The 20,829-nt window shown below is 38.9% G+C and overlaps 1 protein-coding gene across 4 annotated transcripts in view; it reads left to right on the forward strand.

Annotated features, from left to right (window-relative positions):
- Positions 1-1,163: 1,163 nt before the first annotated feature.
- Rc3h1 (ring finger and CCCH-type domains 1) overlaps positions 1,164-20,829 on the forward strand; it is a 106,649-nt gene continuing 86,983 nt past the window's right edge. For 3 of the 4 annotated variants that reach the window (XM_074047425.1, XM_074047428.1, XM_074047427.1), the window contains exon 1: positions 1,164-1,394. The gene's annotated coding sequence lies outside the window, so the exon portion shown is untranslated. The remainder of the gene's footprint in view (positions 1,395-20,829) is intronic. The other variant, XM_074047426.1, reaches the window with a different exon arrangement.

Genomic DNA, 20,829 nt, shown 5'->3' on the forward strand with positions numbered 1-20,829 from the left:
TAGCCAGAAGAGTGAATCCCAGACAGAGGGTAATAGTTTTCAGATTGGAAAAATATATGCCTCATGACATAGTGACTGTAACATCAGTGTCCTATGAATTTGGTCAGAGTGAATTATCTTCAAGACATTCATCATCTCTGGGTAATTGAGAAAATCCAGTTTATGATCTCCAAAGCTAAGGAGCAATCACCAGGCATTGATGATCTTGCCAAATATTCTGCCAAACAGAGGTTGCCAGAACAATCAGTCCTTAAGCCATGCTTCCATGAAGCAGCAACCCCCCCTCCCCAATACACAGTTCCACGTGTCAAGCTATCTGTGCTCATTTGGGCTGCACCAGATAAACCATAGGCTTTAGAGCTAAACAGTCCTATGAATCATGAGTCATGAATTGTGATGATTTATTAAATCACTGTGTTAGTCAGCTTTCCGTCACTATAACAAATACCTGAGATAACCAACTAATAAAGAGAAAATATTTATTTTAGAAGTTTCAGTTCATAACTGGTTGGCCCCATTGCTTTTTAGGCCTGTGGCAAGATGATACATTATGGAGGGAGGGCTTGGCAGAAAGGAAGGAAGGAAGGAAGAAAGGAAGAAAGGAAGGAAGGAAGGAAGGAAGGAAGGAAGGAAGGAAAGAAAGAAAGAAAGAAAAGAAAAGGAGAAAGAAAGGAAGAAATGAACTGGGTTCCCACAATCCCCTTTAAGGGCACTCCCTAAGTGCCCTAAAGACCTCCCACCTTCTAAACTTGCTATAGCCTTCCAACAGCACTTTCCTAGGAACTGACCCTCAAAAACATGGGCCTTTGGAGGACATTTAAGATCCCAATTATAGCAGTCACCTAGACCAGTAGCCAATCCTTCTGCGTCTGTTTCCTCATACGAAATAGGATACTAAGGAGTTAATATATATGAAATGTTTCAAACAGTACTAGCATCTAAGTGCTCAATAAATAATAATTATGCAAAATTCAGTTATAGGTAACATTGTGATAAAACCAGATGAGGCCCAGTCTTCTGACTCATTTTGGTAAAATATGAGGAATAACTTGTAGAACTTGTCAATGTTTTGTGAATATTTGGTACTTCCTCATTTTTTGTCCACTTTTTGACTATAAATATGTTTTCCCATGGTAATTAAAAATAATTCCTTATAAAGAAAAGGGCTTCTGAGGCTTTTTCTGAGGACATTAAGGATGTCTAGAGGAGGCTGAACAGATCAGAAAGCATTGGGAAGAGAAACATAGATGGCGTGGGACCAATTGTGAAAAGCAAAGGAATGAAAGACAAATAACATAAACCGGAAGGAAGAAAGAGGTGTTCAGAGATGTCACTGAATTGCAAGAAACACTTCGTAATCTCCTTCTGAAAAAGAACTTCTGATTTAACTAAAGGTAGGCCCAATTCTTGCTCTTAGCTGTACAATGACATTTGTAATCCTTCAGTAAAGTTATTTGTAACACAAGGGAGCTCTTGTTAATGCCCAAGCATGTGTTTTTTGTGAATAGTTTCTCTGTTGGGTATTGAAATACATTGTATCTGATGTATTCTTTGGGAGGTTTGGAACACTGATGGAATTTTTAAAAAAATCACTCTAACCTTCAACAAACATTTCTGAGTCTTCAACAGCTTCTGAACATTGAAAATTAAATTGATATTTTGGTTTGATTCTAAAGTACATTTATGTCTATCTGACAATATTGGGTGGTTTCTTCTCCCACACTTTGGCAGCACAGCCTGAGTCCAGATTTTGGGTCCCATTACCAAGGTTCAATTCCCAGCTCTGCCACTTTTTTGATATGTGACCTCTGGGCAAGTAACTTAACCTTTTTATTTCTTTGTCCATAATATGGTGCTAGGAATAGTAATAACCCAGTTTATAAAGATGGTATAAGAATTTAATCCCAGCTGTTGGAGGCTGAGACAGAAGGATTGAGAGTTCAAGGCCAGACTGAGCTACATGAAGAGATTGTGTCTCAGCCAGGTGGCAGTGGCTCATGTCTACAATCCTATCTACTCAGGAGGCAGAGACCAGGAGGATCATGGTTTAAAGCCACCCTGGGCAAATAGTTTCGAGACCCTATCTCGAAAAACTCTTCACAAAAAGGGCTGGCAGAGTGGCTCAAGGTATAGGCTCTGAGTTCAAGCCCCAGTACCGCAAAAAAAAAAAAAAAAAAGAAAGAAAAAGAAAAAGAAAAAAAAGAAAGGGGTTGCTAGACTCAGCAAATAAAAATACAGGATGCCTAGTTCAACTTGTTCAACTTGAATTTCATATACACAATGGATAATTTTCTAGTATATGTGTGTTCTGTGTAATGTTTGAAAAATGCATATTTGAAATATAAATTAATTTGACATCCTAGACATTCTTTGGAAAATCTATCCTAAAGTAAAGTTCAGAATTCTTACTTTGGCTTCTCGTGTCTACCTGCCTTTCTCAGCAGCATTGTGTTTGCTAGACTCCCCTTAAGTCTTATATTTTTCCCAGCCAAACTGGATTTATGTCAGTTCCTTGAAGACACCACTCATCTCCCTGCCTCAGAGAATTTGCACATACTGTCCTCAGCCTTAAAGATTTTGACCCCTCTCTTTGTCTAGCTAATTCCTGTTAATCTTTTGGCTTCAGTTTAATTGTCACATTCTTGAGGAAATTTCTCTGTTCATCTCATACTAGGTCAATTTTCACCATTAAATATCTCATGGTCTTTGATCTTAAGGGCGCTTAACAAAGTCATGATCATTTAATTATTTATAGTATTTTATCTTTTCTGCTGAACTATAAACCCATGAGTTAGAGATGCTGTCTGTCTTGTTCACCTTTATATCACCACAGCACAGTGTCTATGGTGTTATGTGGCACATAATAGATTATCAAATATTTGCTGTTAATTTTGATAATGCATTTGCAAATTAATTTCATTTTATGACTTTAAAAACTTTTTGTTGTATATTGATAAATTACAGTTGCCTAAGTTCTGTGTTTTTGAGCCAGGTAAGATTGTTCACACCTGTAATTTCAGCACTTGGTAAGTTGAAGCAGGAAGATTTCAAGTTCCAGGTCAGCCTAGACCTTGTATCAAAGTGAGAGAGACAGAGAGGTGCGGGGGTGGGGGTGGAGAGAGCAAGGAGGACAGAGAGAGAGAGAGAGAGAGAGAGAGAGAGAGAGAGAGAGAGAGAGAGAGAGAAAGATCTGGGATTTTTATATCATCACTAGAGAACATCTGTGACTTGATTAGATGTTACAGAAACAAGGTTAAGAATCTTTGCACAAAAGAACTATAAATGAACATTTCAATTGTGGTAGTTTAAATATTTTTGCAAAGATTTAAAAGAAGAATCTTTTTTCCATGTAATTTTAGCAAGTTAGGTTTTGATTGCCCCAGATGAAATGCTTGATTAGGAAATTTCTTGTTGGCAAAAGAGATTCAAGAAAAAAAATAAAAAGCACTTTGCATTTGTAATACTTTTTAGCTGGAAAAGATCTACACAGAGTCTTTATCTTTGAAGCATCTGTGCAATGCTTCTTTTTAAATTAGACACTAAACAGTCTTGGCAGATGAATAAAATGTTCAACTCAGATCTTGAGAGGAGTACTTTTTATTTGGAAATAATTAATGAACCAAGTTAACAGAAGGAAACATGTAATTTAGGCTATCTTCACTTCAGTTTAAGTGAAATAGATGTAAATAAACCCTGAGGTTTTGAGAGTCTGATGACTAAGGTCATAAAAATCAGGGCACAGAGAAAGAGAATGGGGGGCAGGAAGAGGAGAATTCTGTTAAGCTGAGTAAAGGGTGACTATCTGGGAAAAACAAAACATTATTTCTGCAGTTCCTTGTTTTCTGAACTCTTTAAGTTAACCATGTCAGTAGCTAACTTAAGCAGAAATGGAATTTACTGGAAAAAGATTGAGTAGCTCACCATTTTGAAATTGAGGAAATGAGGAAACCTTGCTAGCCTGTACCATAGCTAAAATCAGCCTTGAAATGGTCTGTTAAGGGTACCACTGCCATTGCTAGTAACGCTGGACCCTTCTCCAGGGATTACTGCCATCAGGCTGTGATAGCCTGCTAGTCTCTGGGTACCACAGCTGCTCCCAAGATATGACTTCTGTATAATACAGTCTACATTCAAAGTCCCAAGTAGGGCCCATACTTGGACAACCTTAGCTTACTTTCTGGTACCCTAGTTGAGTATGTATTTATTGGGTGTTAAGTAGGGGAGGGAAGGAGGCTAGGCAAGTAGCTAGACTTTCTGGGCCCTGTAGTAGAAGAAGAGCTCTTACTACTCTCCACAATTCTCAAATGGAGAGTTCTCAGAGGAAGGAGAAAAGGGTCAGAATCTTCGTAAAATTACTATGATCATAACACTTGTCCATCTCTCAGGGATATGTGAAAACCTGCCCTAATAGCCACTACCTCTTCATTTCAATTATTTTAAGTAGTAGGATACTAAATTTCTAACCTTCTGATTTAAACATATCCATATGTACATGCACACAGAGCCACACAAACAGACGTTTCCACTAAATGTGCTATTTCTATTGAGAAAAGCAGATATTTTTCTTTGTTCTGGGTTAAAAGAGGCAGTCTCACTGTTGTCTTTAAAATGCAACCATATAACATGGAACTCAAATTCAGAAGGTAAGGCTATGAAAAATGCATTGTGATGAAAAAATTGAAGTTGAGAGAAGTCAAATTTAGTCTCGTGGAGAGTCATGGACTACTATTTAAAGGACCCTTTTTGAAAAGATTGCTTCCTTATAGCACTTGCTTCAAAAGGGGAGCTTCTCTGGAACTTTATTCTCCTCTTTATAAAGGTTCCTAAATAATCCCATACTCTCCTTTTATTTTACCTGATATTTGTAAACAAGAGTGTTAGGAAAAACTACCCATTCCCATCTCAGTATTTCACCTGTAGTTTTATATAGTCATCTGTTTATCTGACAACTATTCATCCAGAATTACTTATAAATATTATGCCTGGGTTGTTGTTGTTTTAGTTTGGTAATTTCTTGGAAGGCAGGAGCCCTGTGTGTTTACTGTATATAGTACCAAACATTTGTCATTACATGTAAGGCTTTTAATGATATCATTGAAATTTAGCAATAATAGACTTTCTTTAGCTATGGAAAATTAAATCTCTTCATATAAGATAGGATTAGCAAACAACAATCTGAGGCACAAATCTAGGCCATCACTTTTTTTTCTCTTTTTACAAATAAAGTTTTATTGGGACACTATCATTCTCATTTATTTACATATGATCTATCACTACTCTCATGCTACAATGATGGATAGTTGTGACCAAGACTGTATGGTGCACAAAGCCTAAAATATTTACTACCTTGTTATTTACCAAAGAGGTTTGTTGACCATTGACTTATGTTGGCAGCTGTCACCTGAGATGATAGGATGGAATCACTTGAAAAATTTTTTTTAAAAAGTAAAGATATATAATTTTAATAACTCTCACTCATCAAGTGCCTAATAGCTATCAGGCAATATCCTAGATGTTCTATATGTATTTTTTCATTTTAATCTCCCTAAAACACATTTTACAATCCTTACTTTATAATAAAAGAAATAAAGCTTTCTAAGGTTAACTTTTATAAGTTAGTAAGTAGAAGAGTGAGGGTTAGAACTAGATCTGTCTGTCCCACATTGATGACAAGAAAAATGCCAAGGAGAACTCTGACTCTTACCCCTGGGATTTGATTTGCTTTGGGCAGAGCTACAGATATTTCTCATATCACTGACCTGTGTGTGATGACTGGCCTGTCCATGCTTGTGGAACTCTCCTACTAACAGAAAGTAATACAACTGAGAAAAGATGAACATTCAAAGAAGACTTTATTCAAACTTAAAAGATAAGAAAAGGAAAAAACCTCACGGAGTAACATGAAACTGAGTATTTTTCTTCAATAAAAAGTTTACTATAGGAGTGGCTGGCTCATGACCTTCATCCAAGTGACAGATCATTTTAAATCCTTAACCTTTTGAAATATCACAAAGAATTTCAAAGCTCCCTGGAGTCCAGACTGTGGAAATTAAAGTGTTCAGCAAGAGAAAAGTTCCTCTCCTAATTGCTTACAGCACAACTTTTGAATTAGTCCATTTTCCATTGCTCTACAACAAAATACCTGAGGTTAAATAATGCATAAAGAAAAGAGGCTTATTTAGCTCATAGTTTGGGAGGTTTAAGAACATAGCATCTATATCTGCTTAGTTCTGAGTGTTGCATTCACAGCCTCACAACATGGCAGATGGTATTATTGGAAATGCATGCAAGAGGGAGCAAGCACAGGCAAGACAAGAGGCCAGAAGGTTTCAAAGGTGAGGCTCACTGTTATGACAAACCAGTCTCTTGGAACCAACTCAGTATTAATCTTTTTAAGGGACACTACTCCCAGTAACCTAATCACCTTCTACTAGGTCCCACCACCTCTCACATTGCCACACTGGAGACCAAGCTTCCAACATATGAACCTTTTGGGGATACTGTTAACCCATATTTCAATCACAGAATCTTTCAAATTCTGGTTTCCTGAATGGTTCACACTTGAATGTCCACCTTTTTTTAAACTGGCTACCATAACAAGTTAGACCTAACATTGCGAAAGAGATATTGAATGTACCTTAGTGCAAGATGATATCATTTGGTTACAAAATGTATTTGATCCCCCCAAAAGAAATAAAATATATTTGATACATTTTATGTCTATGTATATGTATTGCTTATTTAAACACAGAGCTCCAGATGAGTGAGTTAATGAGGTTCCACTCATTAACTTTATGAAAAAGACTCATCCCTTTACTTTCAGTCTAAGAGCATCTTTTAAGGTAAAGTGAGTCTCTTTTTTTTTGCGGTACTGGGGCTTGAACTCAGGGCCTATAACTTTACCCACTCCATTAGCCCTTTTTTTGGAATCACAAGGGAGTGTACATGCCTAGCAACATATTTATCTTGAGGGCTAAAACAATCAGCTAACCAAAAATTACACATATCATTCTGACCAGTTATAAAAAAGAATATAAAGTCTGCCAAAATATATACACAGGCTCCAGCTCAAACTAGTTGAAGTGACCAAGAATTACCTGTAGGTCATGAACATGTTATTTTAATTGCAGATCCTCCACACACACCACCCTCTCCCATGGGTTTTTCTTAGGTAGTGATGGATAATCTCCAATAGAGGAAATGCCCTACAAGTCAGAGAGGAGGGAAGAGGGAAGGATTTGAATAAATTTCTCCCTATTTACTAATATAAAGCTTGGTGGTCAATCTTCTTTCTGAAACAAACTGCTCCCTTTCTTAATAAACATTCCCATTGCTTCCACTACTTATTGCATCTGACTTGAATTCTTCTTTGTGGGAGAAGCAAGAACCCAGGACTCCAAACAAAATTCTGCAGTACCTGAGTATACCATTTTAAAAATTGTTCTCTAATTAATTGTTTTGTAGATCCATTGTTCCTTTCTTCTCCTCTTGCTTTATTCCTCAGTGATTTGATGGTGTTCTGTAGTGGCATCCTTTGAATCTTTTCTTTTAATCTTTTGTGTGTCTGTCCTAGGCTTTTGTTAGTGATTAACCTGAGGTTTACTTAAAATATCTTATAGTTATCTATTTTAAGCAATACTTATTTTATTAAGCATAATCTATTTTAAGAACAATTTTGTTTTTGTTTTTGTTTTGAGATGGGGGGGTCTATGTTGTCCAGGCTGTTCCCCAACTTCTGAGCTCAAATGATCTTCCTATCTCAGCCTCCCAAGTAGCTGGGACTACAGATACTTGGATTAACAACTTCATTCGGTAAAAACAAAGACTTCGTACTTTTACTCTGTTCCTCTATTTTTATTTTTTTATTTATTTTTCTTTTATTATTCATACGTGCATACAAGGCTTGGTTCATTTCTCCCCCCTGCCCCCACCCCCTCCCTTACCACCCACTCCACCCTCTCCCTCTCCCCCCAACCCCCTCAATACCCAGCAGAAATTATTTTGCCTTTATCTCTAATTTTGTTGTAGAGAGAGTATAAGCAATAATAGGAAGGAACAAGGGTTTTTGCTGGTTGAGATAAGAATAGCTATACAGGGAGTTGACTCACATTGATTTCCTGTGCGTGTGTGTTACCTTCTAGGTTAATTCTTTTTGATCTACCCTTTTCTCTAGTTCCTGGTCCTCTTTTCCTATTGGCCTCAGTTGCTTTTAAGGTATCTGCTTTCGTTTCTCTGCGTTAAGGGCAACAAATGCTAGCTAGTTTTTTAGGTGTCTTACCTATCCTCACCCCTCCCTTGTGTGCTCTTGCTTTTATCATGTGCTCATAATCTAATCCCATTGTTGTGTTTGCCCTTGATCTAATGTCCACATATGAGGGAGAACATACGATTTTTGGTCTTTTGGGCCAGGCTGACCTCACTCAGAATGATGTTCTCCAATTCCATCCATTTACCAGCGAATGATAACATTTCATTCTTCTTCATGGCTGCATAAAATTCCATTGTGTATAGATACCACATTTTCTTAATCCATTCGTCAGTGGTGGGGCATCTTGGCTGTTTCCATAACTTGGCTATTGTGAATAGTGCCGCAATAAACATGGGTGTGCAGGTGCCTCTGGAGTAACCTGTGTCACAGTCTTTTGGGTATATCCCCAAGAGTGGTATTGCTGGATCAAATGGTAGATCAATGTCTAGCTTTTTAAGTAGCCTCCAAATTTTTTTCCAGAGTGGTTGTACTAGTTTACATTCCCACCAACAGTGTAAGAGGGTTCCTTTTTCCCCACATCCTCGCCAACACCTGTTATTGGCGGTGTTGCTGATGATGGCTATTCTAACAGGGATGAGGTGGAATCTTAGCGTGGTTTTAATTTGTATTTCATTTATTGCTAGAGATGGTGAGCATTTTTTCATGTTTTTTTTGGCCATTTGAATTTCTTCTTTTGAGAAAGTTCTGTTTAGTTCACTTGCCCATTTCTTTATTGGTTCATTAGTTCTGGGAGAATTTAGTTTTTTAAGTTCCCTATATATTCTGGTTATCAGTCCTTTGTCTGATGTATATCTGGCAAATATTTTCTCCCAATCTATGGGTGTTCTCTTCAGTTTAGAGACCATTTCTTTTGTTGAACAGAAGCTTTTTAGTTTTATGAGGTCCCATTTATCTATGCTATCTCTTAGTTGCTGTGCTGCTGGGGTTTCGTTGAGAAAGTTCTTACCTATGCCTACTAATTCCAGAGTATTTCCTACTCTTTCCTGTTGTTCCTCTATTTTTAAGATGAAAGATTTATCCTTTCAGATTACTCTTACATATTCAAGTTTTGATATTTGTCTTCTGATAACTCTCATTGTGATGTGAATCAGATAATTTTCATAATTATTTTTTATTCCAGTATTCTAGTTGTTGATAATTTATACCAAATAAAGTATTGATATTTTATGATGCAAGGATTCACTGGAAAAAGAAAAAAATTTAAGGTTTAACTGAGGAGGTTTAAAATGGTACCTGCACAAGGATGCCTTTTGTTCACAAGCATAGCATCCTTAAATTGGACATTTATAATTGCAATGAGTGAATTGTGGGCCCTGCCTCCACAAAGTAATATGTTAAGGTACTAAATCCCATAGCTAAGAAAGTGACTATATTTGAAAACAGACCTTTAAGGAAATAGTTAAGGTAAAATGAGGTCATGTGGGTGGGCCCTAATCCAATCTGACTCTTGCCCTTATAAGAAGATGAGGTGAAGACACTTGTATGGACAGGAATGGCCATGTGACCATCTGCAATCCAAGGAGAAAGGCAAAGAAGTCAAATCTGCCTACACTTAATATTGTATGTCTAGTCGTTACAAGTGTAAGAAAATTACTTTCTGTTACCTAAACTAACTACTCAATCTGTGGTATTTGGTAGGACAGCCTTAACAAATTAGTACAATAATGAAAAACAACAATCTGTTACGTTTTGCCTGGGGAAAATGGAGCTGGTTTTTCTCAGTCCTTAGTGCAGTGCTTAGAATGGGTCTCTTTGCTGAAAGCTGACTGATGTCTCTTTAGTAAAGGTGTTCTGTTTACTAATGCTGGGATGAGTTTTTGGGTCAGTTGAAGTTCACATTGCTCAATGTTGGGCTGAAGGCTTTCCTGGAAGGCAGGCCAGTTTAGAAGTTTTGTGTAGGGCTCAGAAATGTTTTTTTGTTTTTTTTTTTTGTAATCAAGTCTATAACATATATAGCTCTAGAAATCCCTGAACTGATTGGGACAAACCTGCTGTGTAATTTTGACCTTGAATCAAAGGGCACCCCCTTAGGCTTTATTTGCAGATTATGATTTGGACCTGGTTTTGGACTGGACTATAAAGATGAAGGGTACAACAGATATTATTGTTCTCTTCATATTTCCTTAGTGCAATTGCTTGGAATATTTTCTCCTCCCCCTATTCCGCCTTCTCTCTGGTGGTACTGGAGTTTGAACCTCCTTCTCCTCCTCCTTCTTCCTGGAGGTACTGGAGTTTGAACTCAGGGCCTCAGTCTTGTTAGGAAGGTGCTCTACCACTTAAGCCCCTCCACCAGCCCTTCCTCTGCTTCTTATTTATTTTCAAGAGTTTTATTTCAGTGAATGCTGGTAGCAGGAGGATATGATGCTGTCGATTGGGGGAAGGAGGAAGAGGTCATGGAAAAATCTATGAATCCAGATAAGGAGGATAGTGAGAATAGGGAGGACTTAATTTGCTTTCCACCCTGAATTTACCTGAAGCAATTCAGGAAATTCAAGTGACTCAGCTGCAGTGCTCCATATTTTGTGTGTGTATGTGCTTGAGGATGCCATGCCTTCCTCCTACACAAATTGTTTATATTGGAGAGGTCTCATGTTCCAGCTGTGCTTTAACCAGCTTTTAAAAGTTAATCCAAAGTCTATTTTCATAGCCTTCAATTTCTTACCCTTTATCCTCTTTCATTCCCTTGACACCTCAAGTTGAGGGCTCAATTTATGCTTCTTGGGACACATCCAATATAGTGTTGCCACCCATCAGAAGGTGGTCTATGACATTTGAATGAAGATTCTGTCATAAAATTTTATACTTACCATGCACTAAGCACCAAACTACTTTAATACTCTAGTTGTTAATTGCACATTTCATTCGATTTTTCCAACTAGATTATTAAATTTCTTTTAAGCAGAGACATACATGCCTCATTCATTTTACTTTTTCCCAGCCCTCTCCACTCTCTAAACCCTTTCTCAATTACATGGTGTTTATAAAAGAGCTGGGAAGACAGGCTGTCTATACAACTTTTAGTAGTTGAGTTTAAACCATTGAAAGAAAGTATCTTAAGGTTTTTTTTCTAGCCTTAATATTGATAATGTAGCTGGGTGCCAGCAGCTCATGTCTGTAGTCCTAGCTACTTGGGAGGTTGAGATCAGGAGGACTGACTTTGAGGCCAGCCTGGGCAAATGATATAACCAGAGCAAAATGGATGGGAGGGATGACTGAAGTGGTAAAGTGCCTGCTTTGCAAGTTTGAAGCCTTGAGTTCAAAACCCTGGTACTACCAATAAATAGATAGATAGATAATGCTGTAGGTTGACAATTACACATTGTAGAACAATTTCAAAGTATGGAGCATAACCTAAAATATTTGTTTTTTAAATAGTTGTTAATTTGGGAATAAAACTCAGACTATCTTTTTTTCCCCCTTGCTGAATTATCACATAATCATTCTAAATGGCTTCAGATTCCAGAGACAAATTATCCTTTGATCTCATACTTTTAGTCTAACCAGGGAGTTAAACACATAACTTTTTACACATTAGTTTTATGTATTTCTTTAAAGATGCTCTTTTTCTGTTAAATACTTGTGCTTAATTGTATTGTTAAAATGAATTTTGAAAAGCCCCTCTATTTTTAGCTGAAATGTTGATGAAATAAACTTAACTTTAAAAATAATATTTTATGACTTTGAAGGGTCTTTACCAATTGAGGTACAATTATTATTCCAAAGAAATTACATTATCTAGCTTGCTTGTAATGGAAATTGAGTTACTTGCTTCACCTAAACAGACAAGTTGGCACGTTTGCCTAGCAACAGCAGCTAAAACCTTCTGTTGTGGAAGGTTCCCTAGGAGTGAGAAGGGAGGAGGAGGAAAAGCAGGAGGAACAGATTAATCTGTTTTTCCTAGTTGGGGACAGAGGCCTGGTTGAGAAGGAAAAGACTTTCCAAGAGATAGTCTTTAGATTAGCACATGCTATCCTAATCCCTGTGGTAGCTGAAACTAGCCTGTTACTACAGAAGTCAACTCCTTATCTGCAGGCTATGTTCCTAGGGGTGTGTGTGCATGCATATTTTGTTTTTTTCAGAGAGGGTCTTTCTGTATAGCTCAGGCTGGCCTGACACTCAACCCACCTGCCTGTGCCTCTCTAGTACTGAAATTACAGGCACGCCCCACCACACCTGGTTGATTCCATATGTTTGTACATACATATACATGACACTTTAATTTACAAATTAGGCACATTAAGACATTAACAACTAATAATAAATAGAACAATTATAATGATAAAACTCATGAATTGTTCATTTCTGGAATTTTCCATTTAGTATGTTTGGTCTGCAGTTGTCCGCAGGTGACTGAGACCACAGAAACTTCAGATAAGTGGGGATTACTGAATTTAGTAAGTTAAAGAGAGGATTGTAGATTTGGCTCACTTCAAAGGCGGTGAATTCAATCAATAGAAAGACATCAATAGGTCCAAAAAAGAAGCCAAAATCTTAGTAGTGGGAAGATATTATCAACTACCCAGAACCCTTGATAAGTTTAGGAAAGTGTGTGATATATGTTATTTGTTACCGAGTTCAATTTATCAAGTTAGAGCTCTCACTAGAATACTTTCTTTGGCACTGGTGGCGTATACAGTGAAACAAGGAGAGAACAACAATTTCTCTGCTCTCTTGGTCCCGAAGCGCAGAGTGCAGTGTACGGAGCATTAAATGGGTACTTGAGGACTATTTATTTTAGACAATTTATTTTGAAATTAGTACTGCACAGTATTAGAAAAATTCCATTTCTCTCCCTTTTCACAAGCAGGAATTTGACTAAGCTGAACACGTCTTGACGATGGCTCCCATTCCTCCAAACCAAAAGGGCATCTACCATAGGGGGTCAAGATTTCAGAAGAGCCATAAGGAGGTGTTTTTTGGGCCGATCTTTCCCTGTCCTTCCACTATAGCCCTTGTTCACAGAGCTGGAGACCTAAAGGCCTTTGGGGCGGTTCATGCCTGGGGAGGCTGAACTCTTTGGGGACTGTGTGAGAAGATGCACGAAGGCAAAACCGGTGTGACCGAAACCTGGATAAAAGGGAAGACAATGTGGGGCGGGGTGGGAAGTAGGATGTCAAAAAGCATCAAAAGTAGAAAAGGGTCCGGAGCCGAGAAAGCCACAGAGCAACGGCAGTGTGGGATGGAAAGACAGAAACTGCCCGATTCGCTGTCGCCGCCCGAGCCTAAAAGCGCTGCTGCGGACGGACCGAGGACCAGATTCCCCGCCCCGGGCGCGGCGCGGCGCGGCGCGGCGCGACGCCAGCTCCCTCCCGGGCGTTGCGGCGGGTGACTCAGAGCTTTCCGTCCCGCCCCGCCCACCGCTGGCCCCGCCCCTGGAGGAGGAGCCTCACTCTCAGCTCCGCCCCAGTCTTGGGGCGGGCCGGAGTCTGAGGAAGAGGAAGGGGACGAGGACAACGAGCGACAGGGCGGCGGAGGGCGAGGAGGAGGAGGAAGAGGAGGCCGACCAACAAGATGGCCCCTGCTGCAGGAGCAGCCTCGGCAGCAGCAGGTGGGGGGCTGGAGGCGGTGCTGGCGGTGGCGGCCACGGCCGTGGCCCGGCGGCCTGGGACAGAGTCAGAGTCGATGGTGGCAGCGGCGGCGGCGGCGGCTGCCGCGGCGGTGGTGACGGCCGCGGGGACTCGGAGCTGAGAGGAGCTGCTGCTCGGACCAGCGCGGTGAGCGAGCGGCGGGCGGGCGGCGGCATGGGGCGTAGGGAGGAGTGGGACGGCCGCCGTCGGGAACAATAGGCAACTGCGGCGGGGAAGGGGCTGTCTTCGCCCGCCCTCGGCTGCCGGCCGGCCCCGGGGCTTGTCAGTAGCTAGCGTCCCTTAGGCCTCAGGCCTCCGCGTGCCGCCTGCAGGGGGTAGGGAGGCCGAGGGGCGTGCGGACGCCGCCCGGGTCGAGGGGAGGACGAGGGAGGCTGGACCAGGGCGAGGGGAGCTCGGCTGCCGGGTTGGCCCCTCGGTCCCTCGGAGGGCCGCGGGCGGAGAGTGCGCACAGGAAATGCTGTTTGGACCCCCGTCCGTGGGGTGGGGGAGGGGGAGGGCGGCTGCAAGCCGGCGCCGCCTCGGCCTCCCTGCCGGCACCGCACGACTGCTCCCTCCTCCAACCCGGTCCTCCGCCTAGTGGGTTTCGCTGTGTAGGTTTCCCGGGAGCTCCAGCCCATATAGGCTGCTTGATCTCCCTGTCCGCCAAGGGGAAATGGCGTGCCGGTGTCTTTTTTTTTTTTTTTTTAAGACTTAAGTGCCACAACAACAAAAACACACATACTGTGGTCATCGGCAAGGGATGAGCCTCTGCAAACGTGTAAGCATCTTTCTCTGTAAACATCAGTTATTATGCCCACATCCCTCATCCCAGGGTGAGTTGGAACAAGGGCTTTTTTAGAGCAGTAATAATATAACTCGACATCCCAGAACAGTTTCATGAAACTAAGCCACTTACTGGCAACGCGGAAACAAATCGTATGGTTTGAACAGAACTTTTATTCCAACGAGCCGTTTTGAAATTTATTAATGTGCAGCAGAAGAAACAATGTTCACTAGCGTGAATGTGTTTCTGCAGCAAGGAGAGGTGGTTTCATCTCCAGCTCCTGGACTCCTTGTGATCTCTCTCATGTTCTCATTTTGCCTCTCACTGATTTGTTCCACCAACTTTTCCCTCTCAGGTTGAAATTTGATTTCTAAAGCGTATCTTGTAAGATTTCAAGATTTTTGCAAATAACTTTCAAAAATTAGAAACAATTGTAGTTCTGTTTTGAATTTTTAGGCTTGATGGAGAGACAGTCCTTCCATTGTTTTTGATTATACCTGTAGAAATGTTTGAAACGCCAAAGTTGACTACTATTTCTGCTAACCTTAAATTTTCACGGCATTTACTACATTCAGTTCCAAGTGGGGATTAGTTATCTCCATTGTACTTTCTACCTGTATGTAAAGATTTATATTAAAATTGCTTGAGTGCACTCAAGAACGTTGATTTCCACTGTTTAACATCCACTTGCAGGGTCCATCTAAGGGCCTTTAGTTCGCATTCTTTTTTTTTCTTTTTTAAGACAGGGTCTTGCTGTGTAACCTAGGCTGGCCTCGAAATTCCAATCTTCTTGCCCCAGCCTCCAAGACTGCTGGGATTAACAGGTGTGAGCCACTACACCCAATTTAGTTCACATTCTTAAAAGGAAGAGTGACCTGTGCAAAGATACTAGTTGATACCTTTAACCCGTTTTTAGAGTAAAATTCTAATTAGAATTGGTCCCTGTCATTATGAAAAGTATTGTCAGGTTATATGAAGTGTAAAGAGCAACACTAGTTCCTAGTTTTTTACAAGAATTGATGGTGAATAGACTAGCAATTGAATAAACATGGAGGTTGAACTATTTTGCTTAGGAATTGTAGGATGAATATCAGGAAGACTTTTATGCCTAGCATAAATAATGTGGATGTTTTGATGTTTTCAGTGGTGGTAGATCAATAACTTCCATATAGCTCCTACTTAATGTGACTTTTTTGGGCGTAAAAGTATTAAAGAAAGAACACTTTTTAATGTTCCAATTTGTGTGGAGTTTTTTTTCCATGTTGAATTTTGTTAGGTCCATAAAGTCTGTGTTGTAATGATGCTTAAATTTATCTTAAAATATTAGAACAATTGTAGTAATGGATGACTTTGTAAATTTTCAGTGGTTGGTTTGGTTATTAAAAAAAATCTCAAGTGTCAAGGACTGATTTACTTCAGTTGATACAATTTTTCTGAAAATTAAGTGGTAATGTTTTGTATTTGAAATTAGATATTGACCCAACAATTTATGGAGTGAGTTTGGGTCCCAGTTTCTGCTTGACATTGAAAAATTTCTTGGGGAATTGTTTTTATTTTGTGTCAAAACTTTTAACATGTGATTTCTTAATTGTCGTATGTTTCAGTTGAGATTTTTCTCAAGTAATATTTAAACATTTCCTTGTGAACAGTTTTGAGACTATAGTTGAAGAATTACATTTGTGACTGAGGGTGTGGCTCAAGTCGTAGAGTGCTTGCCTAGCAAGCCTAAAGTCCTGGGTTCAATCCACGGGACTGTAAAACATAAAAAGTAAAATTAGATTTACATTTTCTTGGTAATATTAGAGTTAATGTAAGTTTGATTCGTTCGAAGAGATCGAAAGGATTTTGTATGTTACAAAAAATTCCAGGGCTGGAGGTATGGCTTAGTGATAAGCGCACGCCTAGCATTTGTGAGGATCAGAGTTCCATTTCCATTCCTAGCACTGGGGTTGGGGGGGTGGGGAGGGACATACACACAAACAAAAACACCTCTGGTTTTTAAAGCATATACTCAAACCCAGGTCTTGTGACACAAATTAGGTGCGTTACTGTTGCCACTATATGTGTCACCATTAAACTGAGAAGCATTTTCTGTGTTGACAGATTTCCTTTTTCTTTAAATACTGTGAACTGTATTTTGTAATACTATACTTGCCTCAGCCCTAATTTCTTCCCTATTATTGTACCCTACCAAGTATTCATATGTATGACTGAGAAAGTATTCATTTGTAAGTGCTTACAAAAGAAGCACTTATTTTTGTTTTTAGTAGATAATGCTATGAAATACAGAAATTCATACTATTTACATAGGACAGATTTGTGGCATTGCTATAATTGTTTCATGGGTTTAATTGTTATGGAAGCAGTTACTAAACTGTGCCTTTGAAATACTTTATGAAGATTTAAAAATAACTTTAATAGTGTTTAATGATGTTAAAATTGGGTCAACTAATATTTGATATTCTTTTTTTTTTTTTCTTAAGCCATAGATCCTTAAGAATTCTGCAGAATTTTTCATCTCCAGACCTTAGAGGTTGACATGGAGTTTGGTGGGGTCTAATCAGTCTACTCTTACATATCTTGAAAGTGGTCAGGCTCCAATAAAGTGAAGGACAAACTGATAAATGATCCCTGTTTGAACAGCTCAGATCAGGATGTTCCTTAGCAGGGTAATCTGACCTGGTTTAGCTTTGGCTGTGTCTCTGCGCAGGGGTTAGGTATTCTTCAGGATTGGGTTCAGAGGGACTTAACTTCTCAGATTGTCCTCCACCAGAATACTCAGATTTCTAAATCAGCCTGTTCCCTAGGATCCACTTGAAGATCTCCTTTTCCTTTGTTTAATTCTTGAGTCTAGACTGGATTTGGACTAGCCTTGGAGGTTATAATATAATAGTTTTGTTAGGCACTTATGAAAAGGAATTTTCCTTTACTTCACTGTTTCTTAAGATACTCCTTATACTTTCATGTGTGAGCTTCACCAATCTGCAGTAATGTTGCTCTGTAAACCCAAGACAATTAACCTTAGGATTTTTATTTCTATCTGTTATTGTGCACTTGTCTGTCAGACTTGTACATGTTTACTTCTTATAAAATATTCTTGTTTGCTTTTTTTGTTTTCCTCCCTTCTGTTTTTTTGAGAGAGGCTCTGCTATGTAGCCCAGATTGGCCTGGAACTTGATCCTCCTGTCTCAGCCTCGCTAGTTCAAAGATTGTAGGCATGTGCCACCATGTCTGGCTTCTTGCTTGCTTTTTAGGTAACATGAGAGATATTTATCAGTTCATAATGTTTTCCTGGTTGATTGAAGTTTGGAGAATTTTCCCGAAAGTTGAATTCACCTTACATTCACTGTTTTTTTTATTATTTTTCATTTCTAAACATTTATATTTCAAATCTCTTTTCACCCCTCCCCTGAAAGACATGTGTTGGTACAGCAATTATAAAAAGGAGATACAAACACAGGATTCAAATGTCTCCTGCACTGACACTTAAAAAAACTGGGAATTGTACATGGGATTTCCAAACAGGACCTACAGCAGCTACTGATATCCCTTTATGAGAGTCAAACATGCCTGTTAATGCAGTGCATACAGATACCCCGTTCTGGAACTAATCTACAGGGACATCTCAACACCCCAACACTGCATTCACAGTTTTGAACCAACTGATATCACTGTCAGAAATGGGTTTTTTTTTCCATATTTTTATTAGAATACATTAATTATATAATATGGGAGATTTCATTGTGAGAAATAAATGTCTTAAAGCTCATTTCTATTTTTCTTTGAGTTTTTTTAAATGTCAGAAATATTTTAAATTTTAAAAGTTTTTATTATTTTATTAGCATATATTGTGGTATTTCCATACATGCATATAATGTATTTTGATCATGTTTACCACTTCTATTATTCTTTCTTATCTCCTTTCCCCCAGCAATGTTCTTTTGACACTTATTAAGCATTTTAGCAATATCCTCACTGATTATTACATATGGTAATAATTTAACTTATAATGCATTTTATCTAAAAATCTTCAAGAACTAAATAGCATTTGAACATGGTAATGGTGTTTGCCTGTTTGTTTGCTGTTTTTGTTGTTTTTGATACAGGCTCTTGCCATGTAGCCAAGATGGCCTTGAACTTGATCCTCTTATCATTGCTGCTCTTAAGTGCGGTAGGGGCTCTCCGCTCCTCCTGCCTTCTCTTTGTGGTATTGAGGTTTAAACTCAGGCCCTTGAACTTGCTAGGCAGGTATGCTCAAGGTTCTGTGCAAATGTGAGTAATACTTATTTTGTATTCTTACCTTAGAACTGGTTTGCTTTGTAGTTTTTCTTATGTACAGAAGAAACTTGAAATGCGAACAGAGGATTTATTTGAGATTATATTGGGAAATGATTTTTAGGGTTAGATTGGAACTCCGGTATCTGTGATCTCAATTTGATGACTGTTTTATTCAGTTAATCTTCAAGAATGTTTAGAGTTCTGATTTGCCTGATGCAATGTTTTGAATCCCCTTTTGAGTAAATCTTTTGCCCAGGTTGGTCTTGAGCTCATGTTCATATGATCCTCCTGCCTCAGTCTCTTGGGTAGCTGAGATTGCAGGTGTGTACCACCATACTTCACTTTTTGAATAAATCTTAGAGACACTGATTTTGGCTCTATACTTGATCTTCTCCAAAAACACGGAGGCAGGTGGTTTGTAGCTTTTTAAAAATTGTTTTAGGATTGGGGGTGTGGCTCAAGCTGTAGAGTGCCTGCTTTGCATTGAGTCCAAATCCCAGTTCCACACCTCTCAAAAAAAATTGTTTAGTTGGTTGTCTGAGGGAGAAAAAGTTAGTTTTTTAAATAAATAAATAACAAAATTAAAAATCGTGGGGGTAAAATGGTGCTTCTAATTGAGCTGAAATCTTTAAAACTTACGATGAATAGTGAAAAACATTTAACGTTATTAGTAAAGACTTACAGTGGAAGACCTAAGTAGGGAAGAAGAATTTAAATTTTGCATCTAGTTCCTTGTTTTAGGGAAGTGTTTAGAATTCAGTGAAGTAGAATTTATGCTTTTAGTTATGGAGGTATGTCTCAAGTGGTACAGTTCCTACCTTATAAGCACAAAGACCTGAGTTCATACAGGGGCTCAATTTTATGCCCCAGCTGGCCTGGACATCGATCTTCCTATTTATACTACCTGTGTAGCTGGAATGATGGGCACGTGCCACCATGTCCAACTATTATTGGTTGAGTTGAGGATCTCAGAAACTTTTTCTGGGTTGGCCTTGAATCACAATCTTCCGCTAGGATTATAGGTGTGAGCCATCTCATCCAGCTACTTTTAACAGTGGCTTTTTCCAGAAAAAAATCAACTCTATAAATATTTGTATTTCTGTGTTTATATATATGCCTCATCAGTTATGGATTTGTGTGTGTGTGTGTGTGTGTGTGTGTGTGTGTGTGTGTGTGTGCTTTGTTGTTGTTGAACTCCTACCTATGCCTCTCAAGTAGCTGGGGCTACAGGCATGCACTACTGTACCTGGTTTGTAGTAGAAATAGAGTTTTGCTAACTTTTAAACTTTTGTCTGGGCTCCTCAAACATTAGTTCTCCTGTCTCTACCTCCTCATTAGTTTTTTTTCTAATAGTAATATTTAGTGAAAACTAATGTACTGAATTAATAAATTTGTCGTAAAAATATTTAAACAAGTTGATATTTGGAGATACATGCGTGAAAATTTGGGTTGGTGGAAAATTTGTGGATGGAATAGAATCATTAGTTTCTTAGCTTTATTATAGAACAGTCCCTTGTTTATCCAGATTCCAATTTAATTTAAGAAGTAGACATAGAGCTGGGCATGGTGGCAAATGCCTATAATCCCAGTATTTGGGAAGATGAGGCAGGAGGATCTAAGTTCAGGCCACCCTGGGCTGCATAGTGAGACCCTGTTTCAACCTAAAATAAAATAATAATAATAACAGTTAATTTTTAAAAAGCCAAAAAGTCAGTGTCACAAAATTGATGAACTAAATCACCTGCACTAAGGCATTGACTCAGAAGCTGTCTTGCTTTATATATAATGGAAAATTTTGATTGCCTTTTTTCTAGTTCCAAAAAGCAGATTAAAAGGTACAAATTATAGGTACCTGGTACCCGTACCCATTCAGTAAATGTTGTATTCCTCAAATTTTTTTGACAAAATTAATTTTAAAAAAGATACTCATC

Source organism: Castor canadensis, chromosome 11, assembly GCF_047511655.1.
Source record: "Castor canadensis chromosome 11, mCasCan1.hap1v2, whole genome shotgun sequence".
NCBI lineage: Eukaryota > Metazoa > Chordata > Mammalia > Rodentia > Castoridae > Castor > Castor canadensis.